The sequence below is a fragment of the Equus caballus genome, chromosome 20 (genome assembly GCF_041296265.1).
Source record: "Equus caballus isolate H_3958 breed thoroughbred chromosome 20, TB-T2T, whole genome shotgun sequence".
Classification (NCBI taxonomy): domain Eukaryota; kingdom Metazoa; phylum Chordata; class Mammalia; order Perissodactyla; family Equidae; genus Equus; species Equus caballus.
The window spans coordinates 57,684,043-57,707,499 of record NC_091703.1 but is presented as its reverse complement, the minus strand read 5'-3'; the positions used below and the strand labels follow the sequence as shown (position 1 = coordinate 57,707,499).

The 23,457-nt window shown below is 40.7% G+C and overlaps 2 protein-coding genes across 7 annotated transcripts in view; one reads left to right on the top strand and one right to left on the bottom strand.

The window, feature by feature from the left end:
- Positions 1-19,199, bottom strand: part of PRIM2 (DNA primase subunit 2) — a 425,357-nt gene extending 406,158 nt beyond the window's left edge. For 2 of the 3 annotated variants that reach the window (XM_070245742.1, XM_023624309.2), the window contains exons 1-2: positions 18,552-18,773; positions 10,598-10,682 (exon numbers count right to left, since the gene is read on the bottom strand). The gene's annotated coding sequence lies outside the window, so the exon portion shown is untranslated. Of the gene's footprint in view, positions 1-10,597; positions 10,683-18,551; positions 18,774-19,029 lie in introns of those variants that run through there. The other variant, XM_023624310.2, reaches the window with a different exon arrangement.
- Positions 18,764-23,457, top strand: part of RAB23 (RAB23, member RAS oncogene family) — a 30,921-nt gene continuing 26,227 nt past the window's right edge. The window contains exon 1 of one of the 4 annotated variants that reach the window (XM_023624318.2): positions 18,764-18,951. The gene's annotated coding sequence lies outside the window, so the exon portion shown is untranslated. Of the gene's footprint in view, positions 18,952-19,351; positions 19,486-19,840; positions 20,359-23,457 lie in introns of those variants that run through there. The other 3 variants (XM_023624317.2, XM_070245745.1, XM_070245744.1) reach the window with 3 other exon arrangements.

The following is a 23,457-nucleotide window of genomic DNA, read 5'->3' as shown; positions in this document are numbered from 1 at the left end:
ACTGCCCACACACACATGCACACATATATCTCCTCCTTCCTCATAACACATTATTGTCTCATCTTTTGATTAGATCAATAGTCAGTATTTACATTGTTATGACCATGAAATCTTTTTCCTTGCTGAGCCATGTAACATAGTACACTTGTATTTCCTTTCTTGCACAACTTTTTGTTTCCCCGGTATTTATTTTGTTATTTGTTTGCTTTTTTATGCATCATATTAATTTACCCTAAAGTCTCTTCTGGAAATGTAAATCTTCTCTCAACATGTTATTCAAGGGGCCAGCCCAGTGACCGAGTGGTTAAGTTCACATACTCTGCTTTGGGAGCCTGGAGTTTGCCTGTTTGGATCCTGGGCGCAGGCTTACACACCACTCATCTGGCCGTGCTGGGGAGGCATCCCACATAGAAGAGACAGAGTGACCTACAACTAGGATATACAACTATGTAGTGGAGCTTTGGGGAGAAAAAAACAAAAAACAAAAAGGAAGATTGGCAACAGATGTTAGCTCAGAGCCAATCTTCCTCACCCAAAAAAGCATAAAGACAAAACAAAACCATGTTATTCAAACATGGCATGTATTCCATCAGTCGTATGTCCATGGAGACAGCCATTCTGGAGCCTCTTCCTCTTCTACCAATCAGGACTTGCTGCTCTCTTGAATCTACATAGCTGCTGGCCTCGGATTCTCCTTTACTGCTCACCTATGCTGGATCCCCCACTTCCTGAATCCCGTGTATTTCTATTTCTTTGTTTAATAAAATATCTTTTCCAGTAGCTTCCTGAGAAAGTGTGTATAGAAGATAATTTTTTGAGATCTTGCATGTCTAAAAATGTTTTGATTCTATTTAATGTAATTAGATACTTTGGCTAGGTAAAGAATTCTGAGTCAGAAATCATTCACCTCTAGAAGGTTGAAGGTCCTGCTCCATAGTCGTCTGGCTTCGTGTGTTACTGCTGGGGAAGCTTGAGGCCATTCTCATCCCTGATCCTTTGTATGTGACATTTGTCTTTCTGAAAGCCTTTAAGACCTCATTGTCCCAAGTGCTCTGAAATTTCACGATGATGGACTTTGATTCAGGTCTTTTTCTCATCAATCCTGCTGGGAACACGGTGGGCCCTTTCAATCGGTAATGTCAGGTCCTTCCATTCTGGAAATTTTTCTTGAGCTATTTCTTTGGTGATTTCTTCACCTCTCATCTCTTTCTCTAGTCTTTCTGGAACTCTTCTTTTATGGATGTTGGATTGAACCTGGATTGATCCTGATTTTCTTATCTGTTCTCTCCCATTTTACATGTCTTTCCACTTTATTCTACTTTCTGGAAGATTTCCTTAACTTTATCTTTCAATCCTTCTATTGAGATTTTTATTTTCTACTATCATATTTCAAGTTTCCAAGATTTCTTTTTTGTTCTCATAATATTCCTTTTTTCACTCATCTATTCTTGTTTTATGGATGTGGTTTTTTTTCTTATCTCTCCGTAGATTTTAATGAGTTTGGGTTTGTTTTTCTTTAACTTTTTCTTCTCCCTCTTAGTTTCTATTTTCTCCAAACTCTAGCTGACACCTGGATTTCGTCTCTGTCTTTGAGGTTGGAAGCTTTGCTCAAATGTATGGGAATCCTTGACTATGCACTCATATTTAACAGTGAGGCTTCAAACCTGACTTCAGGCTCTGCGTGCATGGGCAGGACTTGTCAACCGATGAGCTTCACTATGGAGTAATCCGGCTGAGGGGGTTTTAGGAGAGGGTCCAATTATCAGTATCTCTAAGGCCTTTTCTTTTGGGCTTCTTAGATTTCCAGAGAAGATGTGTCCAGTATTCTACCTGGAGGCTCTAAGCCTGCTTGCTCCTGACCTTGGAGCTTGAGGATCTCCCTTCAATATGCAGACTTGCACTTGCTGCTCTTGTTTTCAAGGTGAGCTTCTCGCTCTCAGCTGGGCCTGGTACTCCCCCTGGTTCACTTTTATTCAGACAGTAAAGAAAGTTTCTGCTGTAGTGGGACAAGGGCAGATGAGCAGCTATGCACGGTGGTAGGTGCCAGGGGGCTGGGGGAAGGTAGGGGAGATAGCAATGGGCATTTGGAGTCTCTACCTGCTTCTTAGACAAACTTCCAACCTTCCTCTTTTACTTCCGCTTTTACTCTTCTTTTGCAGAGGTTCCTGGTGTTTTCAAATTTAGATTTTATTATTATTCCTGTACGGTGAAGCCAACAGATCAGGAGATGACTGCCGTTGAAAAGATAGTTTGTTGTTCGCAGTTCCCAAGAGGAGGAGGCATGCCACACCACACAGAGCCATGGGGCAGCACTAGGTTGGTCAGAAGGCAGAGAGAGTGAGGGGTACATGAGGGCGACAGCCTTTATTGTGGTATTCATGGGAGGAACGGGAGGCAGGGTGAGCAGGCTCAGGGTTGGCTAGTTTGAATAATTTCAGCAGGCTGTGCGGCATAGGGGCTGTCCCCAGGTGCCTGGTACCTGACCCTGGGATGATTAGGGCAGTGGAATTTGGGACCAGAATGTAAGAGCCTCATAGAAGAGGTGGGGGTGGTGTGGGTTCAAGTGGTTGTTTTGTACATTGTGAAAGGCACACTGAAGGAGGGTCTTTATTATCTCTAGGAATTGGCTAGCTCTGGGAAATGCAGTCTCCCCACCATCGTTAAGGCCCCAGATGTCAAAACATCAGAATAAAAAGGTATGCTTAATAGACTTGGTACTGCCAATTTCTGAGCCTCTGTGAGGGAGGTCTGTGATGCAAGGTAGCTCTCTTCTGGTATTCCTCCCCTGCCTGTTTACGGTCCTGCTTTCTTGGATATAATATGATTATGACAAGTGAGGACTCATCACTCATCCTTCTACTCTCCAGCTTCCAAAATCTTCCAGCTTCCTCTTTCTCTTTGGATATGAGACATTTATTTATGCCTTTTAAAAATCCTTTAAAGTCATTTTAGTGGAATTTGGAAAGGTAGCAAAAGTGAATGCTTGTGTTTAATCCACTGTCTTTAACAGGTTGTCACAAAGTAAGTACAAATATTTTTTTCTTACTTTAAAGGAATGGGAATATTTAACCACCCCACCCCACTCCTGCCCCAAACAGGATATACGAAGGGCCAAATGGCCTATCTTAAAATATTTGAAGAGCTACTATATGGAAGCAAGAGTAAACTTATCCTGAGCTCCTCCAGCAACCATATCTAGGAACAATGAGTAGGAATTTTAGAGAGAGATTTTTTAGCTTACTAAAAGAAAAAATATTGCGACAGTCTAAAAATTGCTGCCGTCTCATGAAATAAAGAGCTTTCCATCATGAAACACATGTATGCATTCACAAACCCCTATCAAGTGCCCACGAGGACCAACATAGTTTCCTCCCTGATCCCAAGCTGCTCAGGGTCTAATGGAGTGGACACAAATGTCTCAACCTAAACATCCCTGATCAGCGGAGTCTTCCTGTTATACTTACCAGAGAGTTTATACTTCTCTTTTGGAGCACGTACAATTACTTTCTTAAAGCCTGTCTTCTCTTTAGTCTCTGAGCTCCATAAAGGCAAGAACTGTGTCTTTATTGATCACCATTTGCCACTTAGATTTAGCATGGTGCCTGCTACACTGCAGGTGCTCTGAAGCAAACCAAAATTTACATAGCTGATTAAGAAGTAATATGATATAAATGTAACCATGGCACTAGAAGAGAATTCTCGAAGAAATAGAATGAAATGAAAACATTTAATTTAGCCTGACAAGATAAGGGAGGACTTCCTGAGGTTGGTGGCATTTCAATGAATTCTTAAAGAACGTAAAAGAGTTAGTAAGGCAAGAAAGGAGAGGAAGAGAATTTTAGGAGAGGAAACAGCATGATCAAAGTCACGGAGACATTAAATCACATGATACATTCTGGGAACTACAACTTATTCAGTAAACAGGATAACAGGGAACACATTGAGGGACATGGAGAGAGAGAACACTACAGAGCAAGACAAGGGCAATGTCATTCTAAAGAGTTGACAACAACAGGGCAATGAAGAGTTATTCAAGGCTGTTAAGCAGAAGGTCTTCCAATTTTATTTAGGGAGATCATTCTGGCAGCAATGTGTAGGATGGATGAAAGGTGGAAGCTAGAGGCAAGGGGACAAGTTGGGAATGTGGAAGTTAGAACAAAACAGTAGAACACGAACACAATTCAGCCAAATTCTTGCCGCTTCATAACAAATATTGCCTTTCCTCCAGTTTCCAAAACCATATTCCTCATGTCTGTCTGAGACCACACCAGAATGGCCTTTACTGTCCATAATTCTACCAACATTCTGTTCGTGACAGCTTAGATATTCTCCAAGAAAATGGAGGCTTTCTCTACAGCTCTCCTCTTTTCTCTCTGAGCTCCCACCAGAATCACCCTAAACAGTCTACTCACGGCAATATAGACTTTTGTAACGTGCACTTCACAATTCTTCCAGCCTCTACCCATCACCCAGTTCCAAAGGTACTTCCACATTCTTAGGTATTTGTTACAGCAGCACCCCACTTCTCGGTACCAATTTTCTATCATAGTCCGTTCCAGCTGCCATAACAAAACACTATAGAATGGTTTAAACAACAAAAATTATTTCTCACAGTTCTGGAGCCTGGAAAGTCCAAGATCATGACACCGGCAGATCTGGTGTCTGGCGAGAGCCTTCTTCCTGGTTCACAGGCAGTCATCCTCTTGCAGTGTCCTCACATGGCAGAAAGAGCAAGTGAGCTCTCTGGGGTCTCTTTTAGAAGGCCACTAATCTCATGTATGAGGAGACTGTTCTCATGACCAAATCACCTCCCAAAGGCCCCACTTCCTAATACCATCACATTGGAGGTGAGGATTGTAATATATGAATTTAGGCGGGGACACAAACATTCAGTCTATAGCACATAGCACCTATAATTGATCAAAGACAGAATCCACCATATCTCTTGATATTCTGTCTGTTTCCAGTTAGTATTTATGGACTTATTCTTCATTCCAAACCTACAGACTCTTTCAGTGTTATTGCCCTGACTCTTAACTCCTGTTAGCTGACACTGGTATGCCTCCACCTCCCAGTGCGTTACGATCTGGTTCAGGATAACGGTCTAGCTCACTTCCTTACATATGAACCAGCGGCACTAACTCAGCTCGTGTGTCAATAGACAGGCTTTGCCTGTTACTTTGTCACTGTTCAAAATTTGATATTTTTAAACATCTAGACAAATAAAATATAATTTTGATCAAAGAAAATGTTTTCCTCCAAGGTTTTAATCATGATTGGTTTAAAAAAAAATTCTACTATTTACAACGTGTGGTATATGGAAGGCACTCAATAACTATACGATAAATGAATGGACTTTTCAGGTCAGGAAATCAATTTAAAAGGCCCACGATGGCAAACTGTCGGTATGTTCTAAAAATGTAATGGTCAAAATATCAGACAAATGAAAGCACAGAGTGAAGAGGTGAGCTGGAGTGAAACTTTGGGGAGCTCTGAATGCTAAGCTGAGATATTTGGATTTTTACGGAGCGCCATTAAGATCTGTTTAAAATCAGATATCTGCTTAAGAAACATAATTCCGAAACTTTGCATTTCAGGATGATTTTCATCCTTTCAAAAGCCATTGAAATAACCAGTGTAATATAAAAATAGGAACAATTTTGTTTCGGGGATGGAAAAAGAGAAGGTATAGACCAGAGAAATTTCTACAAGACAAAGTGCAAACAGGACTAGACTGGGGAAAAACTGAGCAGCCTGCAATTCAATAAATGAAAGAGGAAAAATATGCTTGGGAAATAAGTAAACGCTGTCCATCACAGAACCCAGATCCCCACGCTGTGGGTGGAAGTGGCAGAGCTGCGGGGCTGTCAGCAGGAGGCCCCACCAGCACAGCGCTCATCAAGCCCACCCTTGTGAAGCGGAGCAGGAAGAGGATGGATGCTGTGGACCTCTAAAGAGAGCACTGATGCCTGTCGCAGGGTGAGTGTGGGAAGGTACGGCAGGGACAGCGCCAAGGAGCAGAACTTGAGAAGCAACCAACTGGCACATGAGTGGAATTCTCTGAGATGCTTCCTCCCCACCTCAGATAGGCTATTTATACGCTAAATCCTACAAAATCACCACAGAAAATAAGGGCATTTACCCTTTCTTCCAAGGGACCAAAAGATTTGCCCAAGGACCCAGATAATCTCCAACACAGCTCATTTCAAATCCCAATACTGGATCAATATAGATACTCTGTTAGGATGAACAACAGAAAAGTTAACAAATTTCAAAAAGTTTACTGACAAACACACACACACACATACACACAGACTTGAGTAAATAAAGCGATACTATGATGTTCCTTAATAGGAAGATTCAATATGACAAAGATGACATTTTCCCCCAAATAAATCTCTAATGTTTATGCAATCCCAAACGAAGTCCTAAAGGGATTGTATGAAGCATTTCACCAGAATTTCCTCTACTTATCTCAAAGCCCAGGACTCCTTCCTCCGGAACGGAATTATGAGCAAGCCCTACATGTTTTCCTTTGATGTGGTTCCATATATGCTAACTGAGAGAGATTCCTTGAAATTTGTGGCATGCGGATGGAATTTTTCTTCATATCCCAGTACTAACGCACGTTGTTTTATCAATTGCTATGTAAAACACAACCCCCAAATTTAGCAACTTCAAACAATAATCATTTACTTGCTTGTGATTTTGCAATTTGGGCAGAGCTCAATGGGGCAGCTCCCCTCTGTTCCATGGGGCACTAGTGAGTTTGGTTTGACTGAGGCTTGGGGATCCATTTCCAAGGTGGCTCCAGGTTGGTGCTGTCACATGGGAGCTCAGTGGGACCTGTTTGTTGGAAGCCTTTATTCTTTACTACATGGGCCTTTCCACTTGACTGCTTAAGTTTCCTCATGGTGTGGCTCCCGGGTTTCAGAGGGAGGAAGCAGAAGGCTTATTAATGCCTGGGCTAAGAGGTCCTGGATCATTACTTCTCTGCATTCAACTGGACAAAGCAGTTACAGCCCCAGATCAGATTCAAGAGAAGGAGACATAACATCTCCTTTCTAACAGAAGGAGCTGCATGCATGTACAGGGAGGGGCAGAATTATTTGGGGGCCACCTTTGGAGACTATTTACTTCTCCAGTTGTTCCTCAATTTTATATTCCATTGGCTATTTTGGTCAGTTTCCATAAAGGATATCCAAATGTCAGTGCGTAAGCCATCATCCTTATTAGAAGTAGTCCCAAAGGATTATTAATTAAGGTATAATTCCTATTACCAACGTGGTGTCCCAGAAAAGAAGCACAACATTATTTTTCTAATTTTTTATTAAAGTATAATCTACACACAGTGAAATATACAGATATTAAGTGTATAATTCAACGAGTTTTGACAAATGCATATAGCTGTGTAACGCGTACGCATACAAACATATAGAATATGTCCCTCACCCAAGAACATTCTCTCGTGCCTTTTCCGTGTCAATGCATGCTCCCAGAGGCAACCATTGTTCTGACTTTTTTCTCTTAGACTAGATTTGCCTATTCTGGAACTTCATATCAACGAAATTATACAGTACCCACTCTTTTGTGCCAGACTTATTTCATTCAGCATAAAGCTTTTGAGATTCATTGATGTTGTTTTGTACATTAATAATTTCTTCCTTTTAATGATGAATGGTAGTTCATTTTATGAACTATAGTTATACGTTACAATTTGTCTAACTATTCATCTGTTGGTGGATATTTGCATTATTTTCAGTTTGAGGTTAATACAAATAAAGCTGCTATGGACATTCTTGTACAACTCTTTTTATACATATAAGATTTTATTTCTCTGGAGCAAATACCTAGAAGTAAATTGTTAGGTCATAGAGATGGTATCTCTTTAGTTTTACAAGAAATTGCCAAAGAGTTTTCCAAAATGTTGAACCAGAGTTCCATTTGCTCTGCCTCTATATTTGGTGTTGTCAGTCGTTAATTTTAACCATCCTAGAGCTGTGTGATGGTATCTTATTGTTGTATTAATTTGCATTTCCCTGATGGCTAATGATGCTGAGCACTTTTCCATGTACTTATTGCCCATTCATATACCTTTCATTTTGAAGTGTTTGTCAAAGTATTTTGCCCATTTTTACTTTGGTGATTTGTCTTTTTATAAACGAGTTCTAGGTGTTTTTTATACAAGTGCCTCATCAGGTCTAAGTTCTTCATCAGATGTGATTATTACAAATATTTTCTCCCAGTCTGTGACTTGTCTATTCATTTCCTTAACCACGTCTTTTGATGAGTAGAAGTTTTAAATTTTTATTATGCCCAGTTGAGTAGTATTTTCTTTTACAGTCAGTGCTTTCTGGCTGCTAAGACATATTTGCTTGCCCTAACGTCATGAAGATAGTCTCTTCTGTTTTCTTCTAGAAGCCTCAGAGTTTTAGCTTTTACATTTAGGTTTATAGTCCATCACAGATTACTTTTTGAGTACAGTGTGAGATAAGGCCTGAAATTTTTTTTTTTCCATATAGATATCCAGTTATTCCAGCACTATTTTCCCTTTCTCCACTGGATCGTTTTGGAGTCTTTGTTGAAAATCAGTTGACCATATTTGTGCTGGTCTATTTCTGGATTCTACTCTGTTTCAATGATCTATATGTCTCCTTTACTGTAGCTTTATTGAAAGTCTTAAAATCAGAGAGTCTTGGTTCTTCAACTTTGTTTGAAAAAATTGTTTTGGTTCTCTTAGGTTCTTTGCATAAATTTTAGATCAGCTTGAAATTTTCAACAAAACAGCCTGCTGAGATTTTGATTGGAAGTATTGAATCTATAGATCAATTTGGAGAGAAGTGACAACGAGACAATACTGAGTGTTCCAATCATGAACATAATCTCTCTCTCCATTTAAGGCTTCTTTAATTTCTCTCAGCAATAAGTATTACATATTTTAATTTAAAAATTTTGTTTATAATCTACTCTAATTAGTGTAATTTATAATCCTTGTAAAAGTCATGATAGGAAATTTCAAGACGGTATGACATTTTTTTCCTCACAGAATCTAACAGAAGAGCAAAATAGCCTCATTACTGTTTTAGAAGTAGAAAACTTTGAAGAACATTTTTTAATTATAAGAGATGAAATATGTACACATTTAATAATAGCACAAAGATGGACTCTGATAAGACTTATACAGGAGTTACACATAGGACAATACAAAAAGCAAGGAGAAAGCAGATTCAGCCTTTGATTTCTCTTAACCAGTTAAAAATAAAAAAAAATTTAAGTGAATCTGTCACTTAAATATATGAAAAATCAAATCCTAAGAGATGTAAGAAATTGGGAAAATAAAAAGCTTTTTATGACAACTTCCACATCCAAGTTGGCATTCAGCATGGATAACAATCTATGTTTTTATTTACTATTTTCATTTATGGAGATTGCTCACTATCTTCATTAGGTGATTTCAGCATTTAATAATCAACATAACCAAGCTAAGGCCTTCAACTTTGATCATCTACTTTAATTAAAAATGGCTGGTCAGAATTCCCTTTATATCAGCCTTTTATAATGTACTTGGAAGTGGTTAATTTATTTCTTTTTTCTTACTAAGTATATAATCCCAATTTAAAAGCTTTTCTTCATATTTTTTAATTCCTTAATTTTGGGGGATGAAACCATAAAACAAGAATACATTGAAAACATCATTGAACTAGTCTATTAGGATACTTCTCTCCCAATAATTTAGGCGAGAAATTGGACTTTTTTTTTTTTGAGGAAGATAAGCCTTGAGCTAACTGCTGCTGCCAATTCTGCTCTTCTTGCTGAGGAAGACTGGCCCTGAGCTAACATCCATGCCCATCTTCTTCTACTTTATATGTGGGATGCCTGCCACAGCATGGCTTGCCAAGCGGTGCCATGTCTGCATCCGGGATCTGAATCAGTGAACCCCAGGCCACCGAAGCAGAATGTGCACACTTAACCACTGCACCACCAGGCTGGCCCCGAGAAATTGGACTTTTGACTGAAAACAATAAATAATTAGTCTCTGTTATTTTAATTTTCTTTTTAAAACAAAGGCATCAAATCAGTAGGAAATCAATAATAACATTATATTAGAACATTTATATGCTGAAAATGTTTACAGCACTCCTTCATAAAATCTAATTGCATCTATAAAACAGTATCAAAACCACTATATATATTAGATTGTAAAGTGTAACGAAAGACAGCAGATTTTCTGATGTCTAGGCTACATGAACACATTAGTTTTAAAATGTGGCAGAAAATGGCTTTGCCACTAAATAGCAGGTGACTTTGACAAATGTACTTTATCTCTCAAATCTTCATTTTCTTCCCCCATTAAAAAAAAAGGAGGGAATACTAATACTCACCTTCATAGAGTTGTTGTAAAGATTAAAATATTGTTTGCTACCTACTTGAAATAGTTACTACCATAGAGTAAACATTAAATTAATGGGAACTAATTTTATTCTTATAGCAATAATAATAATAGGAATAGTCATTATCATAGGAAGCTATTAGTTTTCTATTGTTGCTGTAATAATTACTACAAGCCTAGTGTTTTAAAACAACACAAATTTATTACCTTATCGTTCTAGAGGTCAGAAGTTCAGAATCAACCTCACTGGGCCCAAATCAAGATTGCAGCAGGGCCGGTTCTTTCTGGAGGTCTACACGAGAAGGAAAACATAACTTTACATCCTGATTTTTTGCAGTTTTTACCTCTTTGCAAATTTTTAACTCTTATCATCAATGAAATTCTGTGAGTCCAGATACATTACAGAGACCCTAGACCAGCCGTTCTCCCCACCCTGGCTTAGTGAACCATTCATCTGCGTTTGAATGAAGTTTAGGCTATCCTTCAAATCGAAGAGAATGCCTTTCCATTATTCAGAAGTGGACAGCATTTGGTAGAGAATCACGTATAAACGTTTATTTCTACATTAAAAAATTCTGGGAGAATACATAAGACATTGTTAGATGTTACGCTGGAAGTGGGACAACAATCAGGCAAAGGTGTTTGGAGAGGATAGACACTCGCTGCTTGTTTTATCCCATTTTGTGTAGAGTTGGTATCTTTACCAGGTGCATCTTGTACTTTTACAATTATAAAAACTAGTTTAATTTTTAATATAGCATATAGTCTATGTGAAACCCAGAGATTAAATATATTCAGGAACAATATTTCATGTCTCTTTGTAGCCTTCATAATGCTTTACACATTATGGCACTCGTAATGTTGGATAAAGAAATAAACATGTCATTCTTACTCTCAGAAATGAGGAAAAAAGGAAACATAAAATGCATAGCCCATCTATATAAAGCCGTCCTAGAAAATTTCCCTGAGACAAAATTGCAATAAGACCAGAATATATCTGAAAGTTCTCCAGAGATATCAATTCAAAACGTCTTGGACCTCCCAGTCTCCAGAACTGTGAGAAATGAATTCCTGTTGCTGAAGCCACCCAGTCTACAGTATTTTGTTATGGCAGCCAGCAGTAAGACACCTAGAAAAGAAGTAAAAAAATTTTGAGTACAGTCCTTCAAAGAGGATAAGGTGGACCATCCCAGAGATGGATGGAATAGATAATCCTTCTCAGAAAGAAGTCTTACAGCCTTTTTGCACAGGCTTCCTTGGGTATCCCTGGTTTCTAGGCACTAAAGAACAATAGCATACCCTAGACATTAAGGTAACCCCCCAAAAATGCACCTACACATTTTCAAATGTCCCTAGCATTCTCACCAAGAGGTGGGTCCTTAGAATTGAAAAGATTGAATTAGCTTCCTAGAGATTGATGGAAGATACTTATGACCAAATCTGGCATTAAGGATGTGGATTTATTCAAATAGACTCAATGAATTTAGGCAATGCACATCTCAGTGATGATTACAATTGACTGAATGCCAGAGGAAAGACCTCTGTCTTCCAAACTGTGCAAGCCTCTCACAACTCTTGTGCAACTGAGAAGGGAAGGGAACTCCTAATTTAAAAACCGATACTGGGTATCTTACAACCCTAGCAACAGAGGGCTCAGACCAGAATTAACTTGGTACAGAAAATAAAGCAAGACTTCCTGTTCCTGTAACTGAGCTGATATCAACCCTCTCACTATATATACATAGACTTGACAAGCTTAGATAAATACATACAGCTGGATAAACTGTAACAACAAAGAAAGAATACAGAGCCTAAACCAAGAGAAAGAAAGCCTTAGCAGTCTGGGAAAGTGCCACACCTGAGGCTCAAAACAGAGGCTTTAATCTCCCCAAGGGACTGAAGACGTGCCCTGGTCTAGAGGAAAGACGGAGCTGGAAGTGAGACACTGACATCAAGAAGAACCACCAAAGCTGTGAAAAGGGAGCTGGAAAAATTCTGTCCAGTAGAACAGAGAAGCAGCAAGGAAGCTTGCCATCCTCTAGGGTTCTGAATGGGGCAAAAGTTTCTGGGAAGAATCAAGCCCCAAACCTACGTCATAGGTGGGGACGGTTTCTGAATTCATACTCTCTATGAGACGTGGGAATTACAAGCTGAGAATTTAACGTGAATGCTGGTCCCAGATCCATGAATATTCTGAAGCCCTGGTTTTGGAAAAAGCCAACATCAAAAGCAGATATCAAACCACTGTACAGGGCTGAGCTCATGGAAGTCCCACGGAAAACAGTGAAGATGAGTTCACATTCCTGAATTACAAATGACAAAAGGGGGCCTGATGAGGGAAAGTCATCAAATGCAACAAAGAAAGAGAATTCAAAATAACTGAACAATCTGAAAGGGACTGAAATAATAATGTTCCAAATAATTACAGCAACGCAAGACAGATTAAAAAGCATAATGAATACAACAATTTGACTCTAGGAAAAAAGAATAGAGATCACAAAAACAAAACAGTGTTTTTGTTTAACAGAACAGTGAACATCTGGAGATTTAAAAAAGATAGTTACTGTAATTAAAAGCTCAATGAACAAATTTAAACTGCAGGATAGAAACACCTGGAGAGGAAATTAGTAAACTTGTCATCACACATAATGAAGCCATAAGATGAAGATATGAAAAATATAAAAGAAGTTACGGGTCAACTTCTGCTAATAGGCGTTCTAGAAGAAGAAAATAGAAAGAACAGGTTGGAGGCAATATTTGAAGAGGTAATGGCTGAGAATTTTCCAGAATTGAAGGAAGACATGATTGAAGTAGCACACCAAATACTGTATGTAAAATAAAAGTAATTCACACTCAAACACTACAGAACAGTATGGATGACGAAAAATTCTTAAAAGCAACTAGAGAAAAAAAGATATATCATTGGCAATGCCATTGGCATTTCTGGAGATGTGTCCATTTGGAGATATTTCTGTGCATTCCATTGCGATACCGGCTTTCGAATAATAAAACTACCCCTATCTGGGACCCTCGTGTACCACACCGAGTATCAGTATAATATTGTCATGTGTATCTCATCTTTGAATCAATTCTCTCTTCATTTCTATAACCCAACCCACCCCCAATCCATTTCTTTTTGTCTCTCAGGTTGACAGCAATTCAATTTTTAAAATAGCTTCAGGCATGAAACCCCAATCACTGATTAATGTAGAAAGGACTATACTTGAGAGGAAAAAAAATTCTGTTGTGGGCATCAAGTATTGATTGTTTGTTAGCATAAGGAGAACATTTTCCCACCATGTTAAGTGACTTAATAATTGCAAATCCAGGAAATGGACAAGTGGATGAGTTTGAATTCATAATTGGCCATCAAGAGAACTGCATTCTTGCAGCCGAATCTACCTGTGGGGCATGTGACCTTTGTCTACTTCATTTGCATCTAAAAGTAGGGTTAATCATATATTCCCCTACTTATTTTTATGAGAGCTCTAAGAATTTAAATTAAGGAATGGATGACAAAATGCTGATTGTGAATAAGCTCTTGAAAATGCATTAGCTGCCAGATCACTCAAGTGATGTCTTAAACAAATGTTCCAATAGATGTACAAGGAAGAAGTCACACAGGTGCACTCTTAGGTACCATCAGTGAAGTCCTCAAAAATCAGAGAGTTGCCCAATAGCCCAGCACTTTCAGAGAGGAGATCTCTCAGCAAACTATTTCAACAAAAGCAAACGTATATATGAGAAAGACTTGGGCAGTGAAGAAAAAAAAGAAAGATGTTTATGTTCTAATAATTCCTTCATGGATAACCATCCTAAATTCAAAAGTGTATGAAACCAGTAAACAGTTACCCATTGATGATTTGGTAGCTAGCAACTAAAGTTTTTTTTCTTTAGCTTTTAGTTTTTCACTTGCCCATTGTCAACCGCGCTGTTTAGGCAATATGCTGGCTGACTCCCACTGGGTTCCTATAGATAACATCTCCCTGGAGCCTGGGTCACCATGGTAATGGGCGTGTGAGCTGTTTTTCAGGAATTAGGACCTTCTTGTCCAGTTCAGCTGGTTGAGACCACCAACCCATCAACTAGGCCTGATAAGCAACCTTTTGACATCAAGAGGCTAAAAACTCCACCCTCAGATCATGCTAAGGCACCATTTTGTGAACATGTGTCTTATGAAGAGGCATAAAGTCTGACTACAATGATCTATCTCCACACGGCAGACCACCTTGCCCCCTACCCCATAAATATCCCTGAGTCCGCATTTTCCGAGGAGGCAGATTTGAAACTCGTTCTCTCACTCCCTCGCTTGGCTGCCTTGTGATTAAACCCTCTCTACGCACAATCTCGTCGTCTCCGTGTTTGGCTTTCCGGGTGACAGGCAAAAACGAACCTGGTTTGGTAACATGTATATGATGGTACAGAGTAGCCCACATGAGATAAGAACAATCTGTGATGAACAGAAAAAGAATCTAGAATGAACTGCCTATTCCCTGACTCACACTGGCTAGAAGCTATAACTAGTTCCATTTAATCACTATCAGCAAGCTGGTGTGATATTGTGATTTATAATAAGGGATATATATTTAGTCTTTGCCCCCGTTCATTCCTAAAGCAGAGCTCCTAAAAACCTTGAAATTTCCTAAGTGATGAGAGTGTGTTTTGGAAAGCCCCTAGATCACCTAAGGATGGGGGCCAGTGACCAGGGGAACCAACCATGTGATTAGAGGGTCGGAAATTTTTGTCTAACCCCCAACCTGGGAGGGGAGGGTGGGTTGGGGATCAAATTCAGTCACCAATGGCCAATGATTTAATCAATCATGCCTATGTAATGAAGCCTCCATAAAACCCTGGAGAGCTTGCGGATAGGTGAACAGCACTGGGAGAGTGGCCTGCTCAGAGGGCATGGAAGTTTGGAGTCCTTTCCCCATACTTTGCCCTATGCATCTCTTCCATCTGGCTGTTCCTGAGTTACATATAAATTTTTATATATATAACTTTTATAATAAACTTTTTTATATCTAACTTTTTTATATATAATAAACATATATAAACTTTTTTATATATAACTTTTATAATAAACCAGTGATCCAGTAAGTAAAACCTTTCTCTAAGTTCTGTGAGCCACTCTAGCAAATTATTCAAACCCAAGGAAGAGGTCATTGGAACCTCCCATCTATAGCCAACTGGTCAGAAGCACAGGTGGCAACCTGGACTTGGGATTTGAATCCAAAGTGGGGTGGGGGGCAGTCTTGTAGGACGGAGCCCTTAACCTGTGAGTTGAATTATAGGACACTAAGTGGTGTTGGAGAATTGCTTGGTGGTGTGGGGAAAGAAAACCACAAGTTGGAATTGGGTGCCAGAATCTCAAGTGATCATTCAAGAAACCTGAGTCCTCCTTGACATTCCCTCTCATTCCTACTCCACAGCCAAGTCCTACAGATTCTGCCTCCAAAGTTAAAAACAAATTCATCGACTTTTTTGAATCACCTCTGTTACCACCTCAGTCTAAGGGACCATCATGTCTCACGTGGACCAGCATTTCCACTGATTCCCATTTTCCTCTACTCCATGCTTCCACTACACAGCAGCCAGAAGGGTCTTTCAACTGGACCTCCTTATGCTTGCACTAAAAATCCTTCAAAGGCTTCCCAGCATGCTTGAGATATAATCCAAATTGCGTAACGTCATCCACAAGGTTTTTGTGATCTTGCCCCTGCCTCCCTCACTACTTCATCTTAACACCACTTTCCACCTCATTTCTGCACACTAGCTCCCTTTCAATTCTTGAAACCCACTGAATTATTTCCTGCCTCAGGCCACTGTACTTGTTGCTCCCTCTACTTAAAATCTTTTTCTGCCTAGTCTTTACCTATCTAACTCATTTATCCTTCAGGTAACAGACACATACATGCTTTTTTTGTCTCCTTTACCAGACTATACGCTCCAAAAAGGCATAAATCATGGCTCTTTTGTCCATTACTGAATACCCAGTGCCCAGCACAGTACTTGGCACAATAAATATTTTTTTGAATGAATGACTCTGCAAGGTGGATGACTCCACATTATATAGATTCAGGATGAAACAACTTTTAAGACCTGGAACAGTATTCTGAGGTCTGACTAGAAAGTATTAAATTCGTTTTCCAGCATGGTCTGTTGATCCTGTAGACTATTAGATTATTACTGTCTAGACCAATACTGTGGTTTCTTCAAGGCTTTTCCTGATACCCACAAATGCATTCCCATGTGTTTGCAGACTTGTAGTCTAAGTAGTAAAATGTTCAAGGATTTCTTCCTTAAGAATGTGTTCTAATTTTCCTTTAATGTTTTCCTTTCCACTCAGCCACAATTCATGATCCTGGAAAAGTATTCAGCTCATTGGAGTCAGACAGAGTCAAACAGCTAGCAAAGGACATGGACATTTTCTGCTGGGTCAGCAAAGGTACTAGACTCAAACAATCATTAAATGAGTTAAAAATATAACTTTCAGAATGTTTTCCCTAAAATAATTTGTGCAACTCATTTCTAGTTACAGCGAATCAAATCTCCTCTAAAGCCCTTCGGGCTAATTCTATCGCCTTTTTTGCTACAGCATAACTGCAGGATTTAAAAGGCCAGGTCTCCACGTAGGCTGTCATTCTCTCTCAGAAGGAGCATCAGAATCTCTGCCGTGTCCTTGAGTCAAATAAAAGGTGGACTGGACTGCACTGAGAATGTCCAAGAATTCCACAGACACGGAAAGGAAGGAGGGGAAAGAAGGAATGACGTTGGGGGGTCCCCTTTAAGAAGTTTTTTCTCAAATTTGAATCAGACAGTGGTAAAGCAATGCTATTCATCTTTATTACTGAGCAACACAAATAACACAAGAGGAAGAGAACAGCAATGCTACTTTATAAATATTTAAGAAAAGAGGAGACACACAACAGTGTAAATATAGTTAACGCTGCTGAACTGTACACTTAAAAATGGTTAAGATGGGAAAATTTGTATTTTTTTAACCACAATTAAAAATTAAAAAACTAACAAGGAGGGGCATGTGCCAAAGCAGTTTTCAGAGAATCACATCTTCAGGCATCATTTATTTTGGTTTGGTTTTTGGAAAATAAGAGTACCTCAAAAACCATCAGGTTGTGACCCAGTATCTAATTCAGGGAAGGAAAGGGGAGAAATGGAAAAGTGGGAGCAGTCTGAAGTAGCCTTAGCTATTTGGGAACACCTTGTGCAGAACCTTACAGAACGGTTCCAAGGTGGTCTCTCCACTGAGTTCCCCCCAGTGGCCAGTCCTTCAGAAGAAGCAACTGCAGCCCCCAGGGTCACAATTTCTCGACATCCTCACCAAACTTTATTTTCTGTTGTTTCTTTGTTTTATAACAGCCATCCAATTGGGTGTGACGTGGTGTCTCATTGTGGTTTTGACTTGCGTTTCCCTAAGGACTAGTGATACTGCTTTCCACCTACATACGTGTAGCCACTCATAACTTCTTTGGAGAAATGACTATTTAAGTGATTTGCCCATTTCTTAATCGGTTCTTTTTCTTTTCTGTTAAAGGGGGTCAGTACATTACTCACGTTTAAGGGGCACTACCAACCAAATCCTAGAGGTAAAATCGGTTTGCTACTTGACATTAAATTTGTGAATAATCATTAAAGTTTACATTTATAAAACTGTACCGCTATTACAGGTGAAATAATTTCTAAATTTTTAAACTTAAAAAATTACTGCATGTGAAGTATAATTCACACACAGAAAAATGTACATAATACAGTTTGGTAAATATTCACAAATGCACACACACGTGTAACTAGCGCCAAGATCAATAAAGAACTAGCACCCTAGAAGCCGCTGTCTCAGTCACTGTCCCCTCTGCGCCAAGGTAACCATTATCCTAACTTTTAGCTGTTAGGATAACTTTTCCTGTTTTTGTGCTTTATAAAATCGGACTTAGCATGTACTTCTGTGTCTTTCTTATGCACAACTCTACGTTTCTACAGTTCACCTACGGTGTTGCCTGTAGTTGCAGATTGTTCTCATTGCTGTGTAGTATTCCGTTATACAAACACTGTGGGAATTTGTTAATTTAGTCTACTGTTGATGGCCTTTGGGGTTATTTCCACTTGGGGGCTATTACAAGAGCTGCAGCTGGGGGCATTCTGATACCTGTAAGGACGCCTTTCTGTGGGCTGGATCCGTAGACGTGGAACCGTCGAGTCACAGGGTGTGCTCCTTCCGCAGATGGTGCCAAACTGTTTCTTAAAGGGGTGTTCCAGTTTACATTCCAGCAGCAGGGTAGAAGAATTCAGTTAGTCCACATCCCCGCCAATACTTGGTATTTCCCATTTCCCGCCCTATTCTAGTCTATTTTGAAACATAAAAACAACTGAAACAAAGTTTGGACTGCTTTTGGGGGAACTTTTAGTTTTGGGGTTAGTTCTCTGAATTATTAACCATCTCGGGCTTCTCACTGTCCACCACAACGTGCGGACACAGTGCGTTTGCGACTTTGCTCGACATTTTTGCTCACTCCGCCGCTTGGATGTCCTCCAGGCAAGAAAATAAGGTGCGTGTGCAAGGCGGGGCAAGTCCTTTGAGCGCTCTCGAGTCTGAGCACCGTGTTCACCGTGTAGGCGAAACTTACACGGATCTTCTTTGGTCAATTCCTCTTTGCTCGAGTCCACGATGCAGGAGCTCCTGCCGCCTCCGGCGTCCCCACTGCACCCCGGGGTCCCCCAGGAGGCGCGGGGAACGCAGAGCAGTCGCCCTCCCGGACCAGCCAGACCAGGGCTGGCGCGGGCGGGCCGGCGCGGCGCAGGCGCAGACCGAGCCCGGCGCATGCTCCGCAGATGAGGGGCGTCGAGTCTCCCGCGCCCCGCCGCCCCCGGCGGAGCCGCCGCTGAGCCGCTTGTTCCGAGCCCGGGCTGCCAATAAAGTTCATTAAAAAATCGGAGTCATTCTGAGGAGAGCGAGAGAGCGCGCGAGCCAGCCGGGCGGTCCCCCGGGGCAGCTGGCGCGCCGGGAGGCGGCGGCGGCGGTGGTTGCGCCGCGACCGGGAGGAGCCGGTCTCCGGGCGGCGGGTCCGCGGCGGGCGGGGACGGTGAGTAGCGGCTCCCGCTGCGGGGCGGCGGGGTGCGCTCACCGCCTCTGCCGGGGCTGGTGGCTCCGCTGGGGCAGGACCCGCTCGGCCCGGGGTCCCGGGAGGTGCAGTCCTCTGGGGACTGGGCAGGGGCGTCGGGGCGGGGGCCTCCAGGCCCGGGCTCCCATGCCCGGCCCGGCCGCCTAGCCCAGCTCCCAGGAGAGGAGGGGCCGGCAGCGCTCCTCGCAGCTCCCCGCGGGCCGGTCGCCAAGGTGGGGGGTCCCTGGCTTGCCCCCCGGGCGGGAGGAGCGAGGTGGAGCGCGGCGAGGCGCTGCGCCCGCAGCCCGGCCGAGCCCCGGCTTCTCGCCCTCCCCGCACCCGCCGCTGGGAAGGGGCCGCCCAGGCCGGCGGGAGGCCGACGCGGGCGCTCAGGGCCGGGTTCGGTTTGGCGCCGAGGGGGCCCCAGGCTCTACCCTGGCTTTCAGACCCCGGGCATTCCTCCCTGCGGTGGGCCCCTCCTTCCCCGCCGCCCCACCCTTCCCAGGTTTTTTGCTCAGAGACGGCTAGAATATGAATGAGCCTCACGGCACTGTGCCATTGACCAATTCAGCTGCGGCAAGAATTGCTTGACTCGGAGATCCCAGGAGCCATCGGCAGCTCCCAGGCAGAAGAACCTGAGGGTGTGCGAGACGGTGATAAGTTTCGTACCAGCAGGATCTGGGGAGGCGACAGTGGAGTCTGAAAAAGGGATCTTTACTTCTCCAGGTTTTCTGTAACTCCTAACAGCTTCTACATAACTTCATTGAACCCAAGAAGTTTTTCAGAATTTTGATAAATGTAATCCTACCTGTCCTAAAGTACAGGCTGTTAGGAGAAAAACCACCCTTTTCATCAGTGAGTTAACCCATCCTTTCCTTTTCTAACTTATCAGACTGCACTAGTTGGCAGAATCTTTAAATTTGGGGAAAAGAGCGTTTATGTAAAGTATTACTGTCAAGTTTTTTAATAATCGTACTCAAAATTACGCTTATTTTCTGAGAACTTGATTGTTTTCATATCGTTCTTTAGATCTGTAGAGAAGTGCCTGATAATCGCAAGAGTCAGACTGCCCGTGTTAAAATCTGATTCTACTCTTTTCTTTAAATGTTATTACTTTTTTAATTATATGGTAAAATTGAGTTTTAGGGGGTGCGCAGTTCTGTGAATTTTAGATTTGTGCAACCAGCAGGACAGTCAGGATATAGAACAGTTCTGTCACCTCCAAAAGACTCATGCTATCCTTTTACATCCTTTCTCTTACCCCTGACGCCTGGCAATTACGGATCTTTTCCAGAATGTCATGTAAATGGAATCAGACAATATGTAACCTTTTGGTGCTGACTTCTTTCACTCAGCATAATGCCTCTGGGATTCCTCCAAGTTGTTGCTCCTATCAACAGTTTCTTCTTTTTTTATTGCTCAGCAGTATTCCGTTAGAGCGATGTGCCGCAGTTTGTTTATGCATCCACCCACTGAAGGACCCTTGGATTGTTTCCGGGTTTTGGTGATTATGAGTATAGCTGCTATAAACATTCATGTGCAGGTTTTTGTGGGAACATAAGTTTTCCTTTCTCTAGGATCTTACGATGGGTGGGGTTGCAGTGTTGCATAAAGTAAGTTTAACTTTATAAGAAGCTGTCGCACTGATTTCCACAGTGGCTGTGTCATTTCACATTCTCATCGGCAAGGTGTGAGAGCCGAGATGCTCCACATCCTCCCTAGCACTTGGTATTGTCAGTATTTCTGTGTTTAGCCATTATAATAGGCATGCACTGTTGTGTTTTTACCTAATGGCTGAAGACGTTGAATATCTTTTTGTGTGCTTATGTGGCATATTTAATCTTTGGTGAGTGTCTGGCCAAGAGTTTTGCCCATTTTTTAATTGGGTTGTTTGCCACCGTTTGTTGAGTTTTGAGGGTTCTTTGTCCTGGATACAAATTATTTGTTAGACATGTATTTTGCATATATTTTCTTGCAGTCTGTAGCTTGTCTTTTCATTCTTTTACTGGTGTCTTTCCTAGAGCAAATGTTTTTAATTTTGATGAAGTCTAATTTATCCATTTTTCCTTTTGTGGATCTTTTGTTATCATGTCTAAACTCTGCCTAACCCCAGGTTAAGAAGATTTTCACCTTCTAATAATTTTCTTCTAAATACTGTAGTTTTACCTTTAGATCTGTGATCCGCTTTGAATTATTTGTAGAAGGTGTGAGTTTCAGGTGAAGGGTTACTTTTTTGCCTCTGAATGTCCAGTTGTTCCATTTGTTGAAAAGACTGTCTTTTCTCCATTGAGTTGTTTTTGCACCTTTATCAGAAACTAATTGGCTGTATTTGTGTGGGTCTGTTTTTGGACCCTCTCGTCTGTTCCATTGATTATGTATTTTTCTCTTTGCCAGTATCATACTTTATTGGTTAACATAGCTTTATACTGTCTTAAAGTCCGGTGGCATGATTTCCTTCAGTTCTTTTTCAAAATTGTTTTAGCTACTCTGGTTTCTTTGCCTTTCCGTATAAAGTTTAGAATCAGCCTATCTCTAACTCAGAAAATCCTGCTAGTGGTTTGGGATTGCATTAAACTATAGATCAATTTGGGGAGAATTGCTATTTTTACTTGGTTGAGTCTTCCAGTCTATGAACATGATATGTTTCCATTTATCTAGGTCTTTGTTTCATTAGCGTTTGGTAGTTTTCAGCATACAGATCCTGTACATATTTTGTTAGACTTATACCAAATTATTTAATTTTTGTGGAACTGTTGTAAATGTCATTTTAAAGTTTTTGGTTTCAAATTGTACATTGTTAGGATATAGAAATACAGTTTAGCATATTGTGTGTTGCTCTTGTATCCTGTGTCCTTACTAAACTCACTTATTAGTTCCAGGATTTTTTTTTTTTTGATTCCTTGGCGTTTTCTACACAATCATGTCATCTGTCAGTAGAGCTGGTTTTATTTCTTTTTTCCCTAATCTGTAAGCATTTTTATTTTTGTTGTCTATTGCCCTGGCTAGAGCTTTGTGTGTGGTGAATGGGAGTAGTGAGAGTGGACTCAATCTAAGGGGGAAAGCTGTCAGCCTTTCAGGGTTAAATATGATGTGAGTTGTAGGGTTTTTAAATACATGCCCTTTATCAGGTTGAAGAAGTTGTCTTCAGTTTCTAGTTTGCTGAGAGTTTTTCTCACAAATGGACGTTGAATTTTGTCGAATATTTCCTCTGCATCAGTTGATACGTGATGTGGTTTTTCCTCTTTACTCTGTTAATGTGGTGGATTACATTGATTGATTTTTGGGTGTTGAACCAGCCTTGCATTCTCAGAATAAAGCCCACTCAGTCCTGGTTATTCTTTATATATATTGCTGGATTCGGTTTACTAATATTTTGTTGAGGATTTTTGCATTTGGGTTCATGAGCACATGTTTGTCTAGTTTTCTTTTTTGTATTGTCTTTGTGTGGTGTTGGTATGAAGATAATGCTGACTTTACAAAGGAAAGTTGGAGAGCGTTTCCTCCTGTTCTATATTCTGGAAGAGATTGTGTATCATTGGTTTTAATTCTTGAAAAGTCTGGTAGAATTTTCCAGGGAAATTACCTGAGCCTGGAGATTTCTTTTTGAGTTTTTAAGTTACAAATTCAATTTCCTTAATAATTAGGGCTATTTAAATTATCTATTTCACATTGGGTGAATTGTTGCAGTTAATGCTTTTCAAGGAATTGATCCCCGTCATCTAATTTGTCAGATTTGTGTGGGTAGAGTTGTTTGTTGTGTTGTCCATTTGAGTCTGCACAGCCGGTAGTGATAGATCCTATTTCAGTCCTGAAATTGGTAATTTATGTTCTCTTGTTCTTCTGTCTGTCAATATTTTTGTTCTTTTCAAAACACCAGCTTTTTGTTTCATAATTTTCTCTATTTTTCTGTTTTCCGTTTCATTGATTTCTGCTCTTTATTATTTCCGTCCTTTT